The sequence below is a fragment of the Protobothrops mucrosquamatus genome, unplaced genomic scaffold (assembly GCF_001527695.2).
Source record: "Protobothrops mucrosquamatus isolate PMUCROS unplaced genomic scaffold, P.Mucros_1.0 scaffold_151, whole genome shotgun sequence".
Classification (NCBI taxonomy): domain Eukaryota; kingdom Metazoa; phylum Chordata; class Lepidosauria; order Squamata; family Viperidae; genus Protobothrops; species Protobothrops mucrosquamatus.
The window spans coordinates 320,119-335,191 of NW_015386227.1; the positions used below are offsets into that span (position 1 = coordinate 320,119).

Sequence of the window (15,073 nt, forward strand, 5' to 3'; positions counted from 1 at the left end):
GTGTGAGTGGGGGCATGAACTAATTGGGTCAAGTCCATGGTCGTCATGGAGGCCAAGAACTCCCGAGCCGCCGCCGACGTTTCACCCGCCGATGGCAGGTTGAGGTCCCCCATGACTATAAGTCTGGGGGTCTCAACCGCCACCCCGGCTATCACGTCAGCCAGCTCAGGCAGGGCCGTTGACACATAGCAGGGGGCCAACTATACCATTTTAAGACAAAGATCTAGAAAATAACTCAACTGAACCTACAGATGGGGAAAAATCAGAACCCATTGGATTTATCCAACCTGTTTTTTCTCCACAAAGGATGTTATTAACAGCAAACTTTCCCATTCAAGAGGCATAATACAATCAAGCAATAACGTAGCTCCATGCTGTTTTGCAGAACTCTTCAATGTCTTGGATTTGATTTCAATGCCCTTTGAAGTGTATAGGAACAGGAAGGTAATGCCTGTCTCTAATTTTTGAAAGCAGTTCCCTATTCTCCGTGCAGCTATAACATGACCTAGGAACAAATGCAGCTACCTTTAAAAACTGCAGTGTGTTATCTTTATGCCCTTAAATGCTCAGAATTATACTTTCAAATCCAACCCAAAGCATGCATAGCTCTGTACTTTTATTGTCATATTAATGCAGAGCAAATTAGATAAAAGCGTAAACACTAATTCATTAAATGTGCAACTGGCTATTTGATAAACATGATGAAACTCCTTCTTTGCACTCCTTATTGAATTAAAACTATACATGAAGCTTATATCTTCTGTCCACTTATTGTCCTAAAAATTAATTATGTGCCAGATGCAACATCTTTATTCAAGTCCCCTTGCAAGTGACAAATCTCAGAAGGCAGCTACTGGGTTTATGTAACACATCAAACCAGAAATGAAAGATTTGCATTTTAACCTTACATGCACATAAATACATACAGTTGGTCTATGATTCAGTGTGTCATCATGTGAACACAGAAAACTACAGATAAGTATGACTTTCAAACTCAGTCAATATATTTACTTTTTTTTTTCAAAAAGAAATTGTCCTTCCTAGTCTATGGAGAGAAAAGGGTACACAATACTTACTTTCTCCTAATAGAGAATGAAACAAATAAGCAAAATCTCTCCACTTCCAAAGATAAAGGCTGATTATCAAGCCAGCACAGCCCACCACCAGTTTAATGAAAACATGTCAAGGACTAAGGAAATCCTGTTTCAAGTCTACTTTCAACCTCAGGTCTTTATTATAGCAATTACAAATCAAAGTAACAGTCTCAGCCACTGGAGATTTAGGACCATCATTCTTTCAACGCAGCCTTTCTCTCCAAACTGCTATTATGGTGGGGGGGAAAATGGAGGAGGAAATGCCATGCCGTGTATGTCACCTCCTTCTCCTGGAGGAAAAACAGGATATAAATCTAACAGATACTAAAACAGACATCACCTGCAGCATCCTAACCCTGGCGAACCTGCCACTCTGGCTGCAACAAACAATGGCTCCTCCATTCTTAGTTCATAGATTCTTTAATGAGCAAGATAAAAGAAAATCAGCAAACTAGGTTTCCGTACGGATTACAAATTACCTGGACTTGCACAGATAGTAGGATAACTAAGCATATATACGTATTTACATTCTATGTCAAGCAGCTCAGCAGTGATCCTCAAACAAGACTGAAATTTAGGGCAACCCACAGCCTAAAGAAGGTTGCAAGACAGCCAATCATTATTGAGGGCTAAAGATCATAAGCAATAGACTTTCCCCCATCAACTCCAGATAAACCACTGCACAACTTATTTACCAGCCAAATCTCCCTCCTGTGACTTTCATGCACACAAACGCCTCAGATAAGGTATGGCCGCAATCCTTCCAAACTTCCAGAGCCTATAAGAGACGGGCAGCCAAACAGAGAGAGTACTGAGGACCAGAGGTTTGACTGCATCAAGCAAAACCCCGACTCCTTAAAAAAGGCTGTATGGAGATGGGGGAAGGGGATTACTTGTTTTCTCCACCCACTTTTGACAAGGCAATTCACTATTTCCTACGTCTTAGCTCCTGCTTTGTTCACACTGCTCTCAAGACGACAGCATAACCTGGTTTACATAACTGGTCCATTTACCTAGCCTGCTAAAGGGATCTAACCTACTTTCCAACAATCTTGGAGGTAATGATAACCAAGGTCACTATGCACATATGTTGGGAGTATGGTAAATGCACAGATATACTGCAGAGTGTATTGTTAGAAATACATGAACATTTGGAAGATGAGATAATATGAGGAGATTAAGAGGTTGAATTGGGAAACTAAGATTCAAGACCCTCTAAATTTACCAAATAACTTTGGGCCATTTCTCACGTAAAAACTGCATCACTTTGTGACAAATTTCCGTCCCAATTGTTGTTATAAGTCTACCTGCACTACTCTCCCACATTTAAAAACAAAATTAAAAACAACTCATGTTCCAACTCACTTTTCATGTTTGGAGGGAGTTAAATTGGGAAAGATAGATAGAATGTATTGACTAAGAGTCTAGGCTGTGAACCATCCAAAACACTGGCTAATAATGAAGGTTTCTTGGTTAGTTTCCCCTCTCTATGGAAAAATGATAACCTTGCTTTATAATATTGTTTTTAAGATCGCCGGGGAAATGTATTTGTATGTGATTCAAGCATTATACAAAAGGTTAAAAGCAAACAAGTAAACAACATCAGTTCAAAGCAATACCTGCAACTTAGAAGAAAGAGATAACTAACAGGAGAACAATTATGAAAAGCTGAGATGTTTTTAAAAAGAAATTGTATTTACACAGTAAATGCTTAAAAACATATGAACCCTTATTTTTCCTTTGCTGGGAGGTGAGGAAAGCGAAAACCATGATGAAAATGCTTTTCGGCAGTAATTGGCCTCAATCACAACAATGCAGCTGCATTGATCCATGACTCTCCTGTGAGCCCCCAAGGGTTCAGGAAGGACAACAATTCATGTGATGTGCAGGAGGTTGAAACCCAGTTCCATTCAAGCTTCTGAGAAAAGAGGTCCTCTGGAAATGAATGAGATAGGCAAGAGCCTATCAGAAGACGTAGGACTGAGTTACACAACAAACCTCATTCTCAATTGAACACCACAATGCTCTGCACTAACAATGCCAGAGAAATTTTTTTTAAAAATGGGTCAAGAAAGAACCCCTTCCTACGACATTTCCAGACTGGCATATCTTTGAAGAGGAATTTACAAAGTGCTAAAAGAATGTTTTCTTCTGGGTCCAAATTTGACCAGGTGCAAGAAACTCATAAAGCCTGGACATTGCTCACTTATGCAGTTCTTTACTTTCTATAGCAAAACTTTGATTTAATGAACTATTTGGGGGGGAAGGAGTATCCACTAAACCTGATTTTATCTTTTATATAATTTATATCATTTGTTTAATTACAGTTCATAATTTAATGTATTTAAATGTATTTATATAATTATGTAATTATATAAGTGACTAATTTAATCAAATTACATAAATAAATTGTAGCAACTACGTCGTTGCTTTGGGACATTTTTATCCACTACTTCTGAAGTCCACTGTATGGATCTTAGGACCTTTCATGAATATTTTCTATTATCGCAACAATTTTTCTTTGTGCAAATCAAATTCTAAAATAAGGGATTAAATTCAAAATGTTTCTCTGCTTATAAGATATACAAATGCACACACACCTACACACAAAAACAAGAAATCTATTTTATATGTACTAATCACGTGAATTAATAATTAAATTAATAAATAAACAACATGCTTTTAGATGCTTTGAATTTTTAAATTTTATATTCCCAAATAATATTTTGGCATAGATATCAAACATCATAGTTGCAGCACAGAACTCTAAGACCCTGTAAATTGCAATGATATCCAGAAAGTAAATTGAATCATATGAAGACACTCTAAATAATTACAATATAGCTAATCTTCCTCATGCAGAATCCTCTAAATGACTCCCTAAGTCAAATAGTTAACCTAATGACTTTGCATGATCTCAGTCACTGCCAAACACATCATATTAACTTTGTTACCAGGGTGTATAAGATTGGATACTAAAACCTTTATTCTGACATGGATATGGTCAGAATGAAAAAATATTTTTTCTAGTGCAAAAAAGATTGGTCCCTCTTCCTTCCAAATGCAGAGTAGAAACTCAATTCCATTTTTAAATGTGGGGTATTATTATATATCAAACATTAAGATGTGAGGTAATTCCATTTATCAGAATAGCTAGAAATTCTAGCAAATACTTCTATCAGTTCTGATTCAGCAGTCTTTTCAAATGTTGACGATTGTCTAAAAACCTAATGACAGTTAGTTGACTTATAATTACATGTACATAAGCATCACTTAGCCCTTTTTATAATATTATATTCTACAATATTCTTGTGATACTGAATTTTTTAAAAAACTAAATGAGATCTTAAAAATAAATTGATTCAAATTTATCTACTAATAGTCTCCTAATCCCAAGGACATTTAAACTACCAACAATTTGGTTTCTCTCACAGATTATCATTGACATATTTCAGGGCAAAAAGTGTACTTGGAAACCATGAATCAATTAGTCTGACCTAACCTCTTTTGAAGATTGAAAACCTGATAAACGTTACAAAGCTGATTGGCCAGCACAAATTTTGTTATGGCTTTTTCAAACATGCATTTTTTTCTGTATTCATGCTGTGGAAGGAATCAAGCAAGCAGAGCATCCTGTTTTCTGCTGACATTCTAAAAAGATAGCTGTATTAATCTCTATTTTTAATGAAAAAAGAGGTCTGTGGATCTAGCTTTTCTGGGCTAGATTATACTTCCTAAGAAAACTTGAATTACATGTGAATATGTAACACATGCATATTTTTCAGGGTGTGAAAAGTATATGAAGAGACATTTGGGGAGGTTGCAATATAGGATACAGTACTGTAATAACATAATGGTGATTTAGATGTACTTTTATTGATGACTGATACATATTTAACCCTATTGAAGATACCGGGGTGTGGAAAGAATCGAATCTCTCGATGAGTTTTACTTTAGCTCTTTCGTGTTGGAGCCTTTGTTCTAAAATTGCCACCAGAAGGTCAATGACAAAACAAAAACAAAAAACCCTGAGAGTTATATCTCACCAACTCTTTCTTAATATTGCCGTATTTCCTTAGTCTATTCAAAAAAGACACAAAACTATAAATATGTCTGCTAAACAATTCAATGTGATATATGCCACAATTTACCAGAATAAAAAGTACCTTCCTGTAAAAACCTGTTCATGTACGAGTTAAAACAAAATAATTGGGAGCTGGTACACAGCAGTGTCAACTTCCATCATCATTGTTGAGATCATATCTTTGTCTAGAATTCAGTGTTTCTCAACCTGGACCGGTTTCTGAGGTGTGGACTTCAACTCCCAGAATTCCCCAGCCAGCCTTGCTTGCAAGGCTGGCTGGGGAATTCTGGGAGTTGAAGCCCATACCTCAGAAACCGGTCCAGGTTGAGAAACACTAGTCTAGATGATTGTATCTTACCTGTGTTCATTTCATTACATATATTGAGTTTGACTCTCCCCCCCCCATGTTAATATTTTATTTCTGTGACTGAATACTGCTGAACATAAACTTTTCTGCCTTTTATGACAGGGGAATGGAGGATGACCTAAATTTATTACTCCCTGCAATAGAAGACTCTCAGCAGTTCACAGTAATAAAAAATATAAAAACAACCACAGTAAAAATTTGAAAGTACATATTTATAATATATGAATATTATAGTATAGCCAGCCTAAGTGTCATGAATCACTCCATGGCTTTTAGAGCAGCCCTTTTTCAATATTTTCCAAAAGGCCAAACTATGGCAACTTTAGTTCATGTGAAAAGCTGTTTCAAAGTAAAAGTGCTGCCATAAAATAGCTTCCTGTGGACCTTCTTGGTTCATACCATATAGAGCGATTAATTAACATATTGTTTCTGATAATTAACTATTATCTATTATTTCTTGTTAAACACATGAACCCAGACATTATGCTGTTTGCTAAATATTGAGAATGTATTTGGAAAAACCCTAACCCCAACCCTAACCCGAACCCAAATCCCAATACTGATCCCACCTCATTCCTAACCCTATAAAAACTAATAAAATTTATACAATACAGAAATTCCCTATACCATGTCAGCAGTTTCTCAGACTCACAAGTCCAGCAGGTCAATTCTGGTTGGAGAAAGTGGTCCTAAAGATACTTTGATACCAAGTTACATAGAGATTCATGACTAATGTCATGGTTCCGACAGACAAAGACAAATAAAACAGAACTCTGAGGTTTGAGAATTCCTCAAAGAACATGTTTATTCTTATAATGTATCGGCACTTCAAAAGTGAAACCAAGACTAAAGAGATACATAACAATTCCCCAATACAAAGTTAGAAAATCCCACCCCCAAGTCTATGCAAACAACTATGTTTCTTCATAAAGCTTGTTGGTGGGCTTTTCATGGCACACCCAGTCAGCAGTCCCGGGAGCAGAGGATGACCTTGGTTCTCACCAGAGAAAGCCCAATAGAAAGTTTGTTTTGACTAGCGAAACACCTGCAACCCCCCTCCCTCCGTGCTGAGTGTGTCAACTAAAAATGAGAAAGAAAGGAAAATGGCCACAGTCATTCAAAGTTGACAACTAGCAGCTTGAATTGCACTTGGAAGCTATATGGAAGCCAGTGCAGAGCTCAGAGCACAGTTTTGATCTGTTCATGGTTTCAAGTGCCAGCTAATAAATAGGACATCATATTCTGGACTACTGAAACTTCCAAGTAGTCTCCATGGGCAGTCCTATGTAGAGTGCACTGCAGTAATACGAACCTTGTGGTGATAAGGACATGAGTTCCAGTATTGTGAGGTGTTTCCACTCTAGGGCACATCCTTGTTAAACCCTGTCACCCTAATCAAAGCTTGAAAAAGACTATTCTAGCCACCTAACTGTAAGCCCAGAGGGATTCCAAAATTATGGCTCTCTTTGGGGGATACCATTATTCCCTAAAGAGACAACAGAGTTATTAGACACCTCGATGAACAAATAACAGTTCTATCTTGCTAGAATTCAGTTTCAGCCTCTTTTATTACATTCACACCTCTAAATACACAATAGGTTTTTGGCTAAATTATTGGTCTTTCCCCTTCCATCAAATGTTATGTTTGCTCAAATGATTGTCCTGAAGTTTTAGAAATCAGATACCTCCTCTGCCCTGCGTTCCATTCTTAGAGAAGTTACTTTTCTTTCAACTTCAGGAAATGGATATTGTGGATCAGGCAACTGCAGTACAAACTTCTGAGTAACAAATGACACTTCCACCCCAAGAGTCTACAACATGCATGTAAAATTCCAAGTGGGCCCAGTACACTGAAAAGGCTGGGGAAACCACTTACATTAGATGTTGTTTAAGGCATATCTCAAAATTTTTCATGCTTTTTTTGTGTACTTAACAATCAGCAAATATCAAGCATTAATACTGTAATTTACCAGTTTCTCCCTCAGACTGCCACTCGGTTGCTTTTTCCCTGCCTTGCTATATTCCTTGAAAATCATTAGGTTGAAAGTATTTTATTAAATATTTTATGTTAGTAATATAATTACTACTTGAACTAATAGCACTATATAACAGTAACAAACAATGGTATTATAAAAATAGGTAATACTGTATTTAAAATATGAAAAAGATTTAACATGCCTTTAAACTATTGATATCCACTTCACCCTTAGGACCAAGGACTAGAATGCAGCTGTGCAGCGACCCCAAAAGATAAATTGAACCCAAACAACCTTCCATCATTTATTGACCACCTATTGACCCCATTTATTGATCCTTCTTTGACCTCTAGCCATTTGACAGTTGAGAGTCGATATTGACCACTTTGAGGAACCCAGCAATAGTTTAATGGATTGCAGATGATGGATTAAGTTCCTGATTTTCTTGTGTTTGCTTTTATTATTTTTGTGACTTGCCCATACTGTAGTTGTTTGTTTGTTTTTACAAGATGAGTGGCCGCATAAATCTTATAAACAAATTGACAAACCAATAGCCGTTCAGATTAGGAATTGTAGGAGTTGTAATCCAGATATCTGAATGGCACTGGATAGGAAAAAAACCTATAATTGTTTATAAACACTAATTTGTTTATTTATAAACATTACTACAATAAAATTCCCCTCTCTCACTTCAATACTATAGTTCTACACCAGAAGCTGAGAAGATAGAAGAAATGGTAATTGGCTCCGATTTAACACAATGACTAACATCAAAGCTAATCCTGTGGGTGACAGGGACAGGCATCTGGAGTTGCAGGGATAGGAATGATTGGGGGTGGGAGGCACCCAACATTTCTTAAAAGTACTGTATAGGACAGGGGTAGGCAACCTTGGCTTTTCTGACTCCTGGACTTCAACTCCTGGCTCAGGAATTCTGGGAGTTGAAGTCCACGAGTCATAAAAGAGCCAAGGTTGCCTACCCCTGGTATAGGGTAACTACTTGGAAATAAGAATTGAAGGTTTCCAAATAGTAAAGGATTACAACTCACTCTATTGGTTCAGCCAAGTTTTAACAGCCTCATTGCAATGTGTTTCTATGGGGCCCACCCTAAACTTGGAACCTCGTAGAGCCGGGTAAAAATCAGCTGTCCTGCTCGTAACCGTTTCCACACAGATTATTCAGCTCTCACTCGATTTACTCAAACCGCACCCTCTTACAAAAAGCCAGTTTTTCTAAGCCACGGGTGGCTCACCCGCTCACGCGGCCCAGGTGGGGTTGAGGAACTGGAGCGCAGTCTCGCTTTAAGAAAAACATCAGCCTAACTAAATGTCAGCGTTGTAGACTGCTGCTGCATTCTCAATGCAAGAATCCAAATGAAAGCATCGTCCCAGACAGATGGCAAGGGGCAGCATCTCGTGGACCTGGCTAATCTCAAAAAGCTAACTAATCAAAGTTGCAGGGATGGCAAGTTCATGGACTAGAGACCATCAAGAAATACCAAGGCTCTTGGAAGCTAGAAAAACACTGGAGAAGAAGCAGCAAACTATTGTCATCTTGTTGACAAGAAAATGCAACGTTTAGACCCATTCAATCATCAGGCTCAAGTTCCACCCGGGTTCTTACTGCTGTGGCAAATGGCTATGCAGCCTTTATTTGAAGACATAAAGTGAAGGAAGGAGCACTTGTGTGCTCCTTGATAATGGTGCCATTAATGAACCGCTATTACTGTTTGAATATTAGGAATAGATTTCTAGCTGGCTTCTTGTAACTTAAAAGATGATTATCTCGTGTCCTGGAAGGATAGTGAACCAATCTAAATTACGAAACCCTAATTATGGGGAGATGGGTACATAATAGTTATTAAGTTACACTTTCTTCCAAACTTTCAACACTTTCTTCTATGTTGAAAATGACAATTTCAACTGAAACTATTTGTGCTGTTGGTCTCATGGAATACAAAGGCTTATGAATGCTGGGAGTAGGATATAACTTCAGAAATATTTCCAGTGTTATAAATAATCAGAAGTCTGACTCTAAAGAATAAAATGCAAATTGAAATATATATCTAGATTTCCAATGTGGAACTGCAATAGATAACATTGACAAACAACTAATCCAGTGATGGCGAACCTTTTAGAGACTGAGTGCCCAAACTGCAACCCAAAACCAATTTATGCATCGTCGAGTGCCGAGTGGGTGTGGCCCATTGGGTGGCCGTGGCTGCGGTGGTAGCGGCAGACTGGGTGGGACTAAAAAGTTCAATCAATCAATTCCAACTTTGCAAGATCTTTTTTTTCCCCGTGAGAAGTTTATATTGATTGATTGAACCTATTTTTTTTGCACATGGCAGAAGAGGCCTAAAGCGAAAAGGTTTTATAAAAAACAAGCTGAAGGCCTAGGACTGGGGCGACGGTGCACGTGCCCACAGAGAGGGCTAGGGGTGCCGCCTCTGGCACCCGTGCCATAGGTTCGCCACCACTGAACTAATCTGATATCTTTCTTTTTTTATAAGAATAATGAGTATAAAAGTTACTTTCATTCTAGTTGTGATTAATGTGAATAAATGAAGAAAGATGAAGTCAGCAGCATTCAAGGAAGTAAAATGACAGATGTTTTGAATTTGAAAATTCAAATAACAGCCTATGAGGGATCAGATAAAAAATATTTTTAAATTTTTTTTGCTCCAGTTTAACAACAAGCCCCGTTGTTGTTTATATTTATCATTGGATATATTAAGCAAGCATAAAATGATGCTTGTGAATCGTATTCCAGAGCAGTCTTGACCACAATAGACATCCTAAAATATTGGTTATACAGGATGCTTCCAAAGGCATACAATACCTATCACTATTAATACAAGAAAGCCACATTTCTTCTATTTAAGAAAAAGAAAAAAGATGCCTAGACCCTTTAAAGCTAATAGTTGAGTCAGCAGCTGTATTTTAATAACATTATTTGAAAACATACTGGAATCTATTTCCTTCAACAATGTACCACTGAAATGCATTTAGCTGATAAACTATTAACTATTGTTACCAACTGCATATCTGTTAAAAGCAAAGTACGTTTTGGCATTTCATTGTAACTTTTTCCTAGATAGCATACTTAACATGCAATTCCAGTTATAGACTTTAGCCAACATTTTCAGGGTGGATTAAACGAGACAAACAGGTAGCATTACAAGCAACAGTTCATACAATAGCAGAAACGTGCTATCCTTACCTCAGAATCACCTTGAATATAGTAGCCAATTGAATGGGAAACCTAATTTCCTATACCGAATCTATCTACTATTGCTATTATTGCTGTTATGTTTATTACTATTAAACATACATCTTCCTGGACTCTGCAAGAGAAAATACCCCACTGAGAAACTGTAGAATCAAAACACAGAAAGTGGAGCTTTGGATCTCAAAACAATCACTGCTGTGTCTCTCGAACTTAACAAGCAGAGTGGCAGCCAATGAAAAGCCACAGGAGGTAAAGCGAAGAAGCAGAAGATTCCCTCTTCCGGGGTAATGTGTAACTCAGATAAGGGTGGAGCTCCACCTTTCCATTACTCTGACATTTGAACTGCTTTGACACATAAAGGAGCACCAGCAGCACTGGCAAAGTCTCATCCTATACTTTCAGCAGTAGGACATATGCACTGTATAAAGGGTGCAATTTTGCCCCTCATGGGGCTACTTGAATCCCTTCACTTTAAGCAATCTACCTGGATGTGATTTATTGCTGCAAGCGACAGAGATGAATACAATCACTCTATGTTCGCGTAGGGCAGGGGTGTCAAACTCGCAACATGTCGTGACGTATCGTGACTTTTTTTCTATTGCCGGCAATGGGGTGGGTGCGGTTTCGGCATGACGCATTTGGCCCGCGGGCCGGCAGTTTGACACTCCTGGCGTAGGGTAATACACTGAACTATTGTTGACTCAATTACCCGGAATTGTCAAGCCTAACTATATAGGGTAGTCCTTGAGTTACGACCACAATTGAGCCCAAAATGTATGCTGCTAAGTGAAACATTTGTTAAGTGAGTTTTGCCCCGTTTTACAACCTTTCTTGCTACAGTTGTTAAATGAATCACTGCAGTTTTTAGTAACACGGTTGTTAAGTGAATCTGTCTTCCCCATTGACTTTGCTTGTCAGAAGGTTGCAAAAGGGGATCACAGGACTCCAGGACACTGCAACCATCATAAATATGAACCAGCTGCAAAGCATCCAAATTTTGATCATGTGACCAAGGGGGTGCTACAACAGACCTAAGTGTGAAAATCGATCACAAGTCACTTTTTTCAGTGCCACTGTATCTTTGAACGGTCAGTAAATGAACTGTTGTAAGTCAAGGACTACCTGTGCTTGCTGGGTTCCCACAACACCTTGAACTATAAACCCATTTAAGTACAGCATATTCTGTAAACCCAGCCAGAGGGTCCACTATCATCCTACCGGATCGACATTAATATTTTTCAGCAATACAGATCCAACTTCTTAATTGATCTAAGTCAGAAGTAGGAACCCACTACATACTTTTTCTACAGATATCTTCAGTGCTCCATTTCAGCTTTCCCTTAATGGTCCAAATCCATCTGATTCGACCCCAGAGAATTCTGTGGCTGAATTTGCACACTCTAGTTTACCTCTAGAGGTACCCATGGTTTACTCTATCCAGTTTCTCAGAACTTTAACTAGAATTGGGTGCATAACACATGCCAGCAAATTTAACAGGTGCTTGACTAACCGGCAGTCCTGTATGATTTGCAACACAGCCAAAAAGATTTATTTACAATACTTCCAAATAGTCTGTAAACATGGACGCAGTGAACTATCTCCTCCCCAGTTGCCTTTTGAAGAAAGAAAACACCTTTGAGACAAAGTAAGACCTGGATAAACTGAGAATCTCCATAGACCGTTCTCCCCAGTAAATATAATGCGGGTGCCATAACTCTGCCATCAAATTAACTAACCAAACCAAACCTTAAACATATTTTAGGCTTATCAATATAATTTAGTCTTTTTAGGCAATGATTCCAAAGCTATTAAAACAGAATTTAAGCGCCAAAGAAGTAATTAACACTCGTTCCCTAATAAATGGCTGCTGAATATTATATATTGTATATTGTTCAGGAGGGAGAAGCCCCATTAGGACTTTCTCTCCAATAATCTCTGCCCTGACGCCCGTGCACAGATATACCCAACTTACCAAGCTCTCCATTTGTGCTTTTAGCTCCTGCTTTCGCTGCAGCGGGAGAAGCAACTCGATCCCGACGTCCTCCCGTCTTCTACTGCGATTCCCGCCTCCTAAACTTGAAATGGCGCGCAAATGAGCTTTAGCTCTTTAAAGGGGCAATGCCGACAAAGGCACTGACTTAAAAGTTGCTCATTGCTGAGACAAGCCCATCGAAATAATCGCCTTCCTTGCCCGGGAAGATCCTATAAGCTTGCGGATGCGCCCGACTGTCTGACTGTGCTGCACCCCCCCCCCCAAGCCTTGCTGAATAAATCGCAATTCGCCATGGTCACACAGCACATTAAACCATAGTTTTATAAAACAGAACAATTGCATTCATCGGAAGCGCTGAAATCACAAGCAGAATTGCGGTATGGAGTGTTTATTAGGTTCAAGGTACAAGGCCTTCTAAGAATCCAGGGATTTGAATTAATTCCGTTGTATTTGTTTGCCCATCCGATTCATTCTTTTTATGGTTTAATTCGCCCACGTGGCGGCAGTTTTTAGCTGCACGTTCCGGATTATTGTTGTAATCCCTGACGCCCTTAAGAATACGACAAAATGACTGCCATGTTGCTGATGGAATTTTTTGACCCCACTTTGGCTATGGCATCGCCCTTTTAAGCGAAAGCTACCCTCAAGGAGCTCAGTGGGTGGAGCAAACTAAGACCGGGAAGTTCATATACATACAGTATTCCAAGCAGTGAAGCCCCCCTCCGCTGGTCGTTCTTGCATTACAAGGCTTGCTTATTTTGCATATTGTATTACAATACTTGCTTATTTTTTACACTAGCAACATATCAGTCAGACACCGGGTTTTAAGTAGGTTGTACCCGAGACACTTAACACCCATCAAATCACGTCATAGTGCAAAGCAGCAGAGAGACTTGCTTGGCCCTAGGCCAGGGCTAGGCAACCTCGGCTCTTTTATGACTCGTGGACTTCAACTCCCAGAATTCCTGAGCCAGCTTGGCTGGCTCAGGAATTCTGGGAGTTGAAGTCCACGAGTCATAAAAGAGCCGAGGTTGCCTAGCCCTGCCCTAGGCTGAATAGAACAGTATTTGATTATTGCAGGGATTTGTAAGAATCAGAAGTTCTGGAAAAAATCCTTGCGCTGAGTTTACTACCGAGAAGCCTTCTGGTTTCCCAAGGCAGAAGTACAGTTTCCCTTTAATAACGTTTAGTGGGCGGTACCGCAGCGAGGCCCCCAGATCAGAGAGGACTGCTGGGAGACGGCAAGTCCTTGGCTTTTTTTGTGGCTGAATAGAAATGATCTTTCGGAGTCAGAAAAAGCGGTAGAACAACAAAGGAAAGTAGGCCTGTAAACTCTCCTATGTTCTATTTAAAAAAAAAAAGTTTTGAGGAAAAAATTCTATTTATTACTTGCAAGGAAAAGAAGTTTAGAAAAGAAAATACGCTTCCGGTTGCACATTGCTCCGCATTATGTGGTCCCTGCCGACGATGACCTTTGCGCTGAATGAGTTTGATGTGTGTTCAGTTCAAAAGCTCTACATACCGGTTGATAAGATCAACAGGTGATTTGTGTTTTTTTTTCTTTATAGGAGTTGATGTAATATTGCCCGATCTTCTAATAAAATCATGGAATTCCAACATTTCTTTTGTTACTCCTTTCATTTATTAAATTTATGCCCCTTCTTTCTTCCAGAAACTCAATGACATCTTATATAGTATGTAATTCTGCAACACCAATCCAGTGAGATAGATTGGGCTGACAGTGATCTGAAATTGCCCCTTAGATAGGGATATTCACATGCAGGTCTCATCCATACACTATTCTATATTCATACCTATATGCTGACTCTTGGCAACTGCCTGAACAACTCCCTGCAGTTCTCATGGCAAGATTTGTGAAATAATTAGAATAACAGAGTTGGAAGGGACCTTGTAGGTCATCTAGCCCAGGGGTCCCCAACCCTTGGTCCGTGGACTGGTACCAGACCGCGGCATACCAGCAACCGGTCGGCACAAACAAGCAAAGCCCCATCTGTGGGATGCAGGCAGCACACAAAACCACGTCTGCGGAAAAGCCTTTCTCCACGGAAACGGTCCCTGGTGCCCAAAAGGTTGGGGACCTCTGATCTAATCCAAGTAGGAGACCCTACACCATTTCTGACAGCTGGCAGTCCAGTCTCTTCTTGAAAGCTTCCAGTGATGAAACTCCCACAACATCTGAAGGCAAACTGTTCCATTGGTTGATTGTTTTGTCAGAAAATTTATCCTTATTTCTAGGCTGAATCTCTCCTTGATCAGTTTCCATCCGTTATTCCTTGTCTGGCCTTCAGGTGCTTTGGAAAATAGGT

The 15,073-nt window shown here is 39.2% G+C and overlaps 1 protein-coding gene across 1 annotated transcript in view; it reads right to left on the reverse strand.

Annotated features, from left to right (window-relative positions):
* The window catches only part of TIMELESS (timeless circadian regulator), a 39,175-nt gene extending 26,416 nt beyond the window's left edge, over positions 1 to 12,759 (reverse strand). The window contains exon 1 of the mRNA XM_029284843.1: positions 12,726 to 12,759. The gene's annotated coding sequence lies outside the window, so the exon portion shown is untranslated. The remainder of the gene's footprint in view (positions 1 to 12,725) is intronic.
* Between the last annotated feature and the right edge of the window lie 2,314 nt (positions 12,760 to 15,073).